This window comes from Chrysochloris asiatica, unplaced genomic scaffold (assembly GCF_000296735.1).
Source record: "Chrysochloris asiatica unplaced genomic scaffold, ChrAsi1.0 scaffold00003, whole genome shotgun sequence".
NCBI classification, from domain to species: Eukaryota; Metazoa; Chordata; class Mammalia; order Afrosoricida; family Chrysochloridae; genus Chrysochloris; species Chrysochloris asiatica.
In genome coordinates this window covers 33,366,134-33,367,372 of record NW_006408521.1, presented here as the reverse complement: position 1 = coordinate 33,367,372, position 1,239 = coordinate 33,366,134, and the positions used below count along the sequence as shown (strand labels likewise).

Genomic DNA, 1,239 nt, shown 5'->3' with positions numbered 1-1,239 from the left:
TTAGTGTCTGATTCACCAAGCTTCTTCCAAATGAAAGACCTGTATAAATTGAGAGTTGCTGTTCTCATTTCTGAATAATGTTGTTGTGGTGCTTAGGTGTCATCAAGTTGGTTCCAACTCATAGGGACCCTATGTACAACAGAACCTCAGAAACCCAATGCAGGAACGGACTCCACAACACATAACCACCATCACCACATCAAAAATGTTAGCACTTTCACAGCATGGCAACAGCTTTGCAAATTCCTACATGGTGAGGGTTGAACTAGCAAAGACCAGCAAAGGCTGGTCCAGTGTGCCAGGAGGCCTGCCTTGGAGCTCTCTGCAGTGCATCCCCAAGGACAGGTTCAGTAACAACTTGTCCCAGCCCCAGTACCTGAACAGTGAGAGCTGCATCCAGGGAGCAGGCCATCACAGAGCAAGGATTCAAATAAGCAGCCTGGAGCAGGCCTTGGAGCAGAACACTGACAACCCTCTCAGCAGTCCAGTGGAGTGATGCAGCCTTGGAACCAGAACAATGGTGGGGGTAGGTGAATGGGCTGCACTCCTGGAGTAGAACAGTCCTGGGGAAATGCTGAGGCATGAGCAGGTCTGATCACCGGGGTTCAGAGGGACAGAGCTTGGGCTCCTTGAGCACCGCAGATGGCACTCAGCCTTCACACCATCACCATGTCAGTCCTTAGGGCTCCACAAGCTATTTTTAAAAAAATGATCTCACAGTTTAAGAATCTATAATTAATCCTTTTCCTTTTCCCTTGTTTACAAACAAAATTTATTTTTTTACCATTTTATCCTATATACAGCAAGAATAATTCTATTTTACCAGCCAAAGTAATTTATGGCTCTTCTTAAATATATCCAACTGTATTTGAGCTTCCTAAGAAGACAGCATTGTATACTGGAAAGCAAAGCAAAGGAAGACTGAGAATTCTGCTCCTGGTTCTTTAACTCACTTTAAGGTCCCATCTGGACTTAAGTTTCTTTAGCTGTGATGTGTATTTTGTGGCATCTATTTTTCTTAAAGTCCATGGATGTGGTGAAGCTCAGATAAGTTAATGGAAATAAAATCACTTTTGAAAGTATATGGCACTAAAGAATAAATATGACCTATGAAAGCTACTGAGGAAGCTGAAAATAGAATCTCTAAAGAGTTCCTCCAGCTTTGCATTCGATGGCTCTATGTCTCTATTCAGTCAATAGCCAAAGTAAAATGACATTTTCCTGGCAATTTCAAGGTGT

At 42.9% G+C, this 1,239-nt stretch overlaps 1 pseudogene; it reads right to left on the bottom strand.

Annotated features, from left to right (window-relative positions):
• Window positions 1-217: 217 nt before the first annotated feature.
• On the bottom strand, window positions 218-671 carry LOC102813323 (annotated as a pseudogene).
• Window positions 672-1,239: the final 568 nt, after the last annotated feature.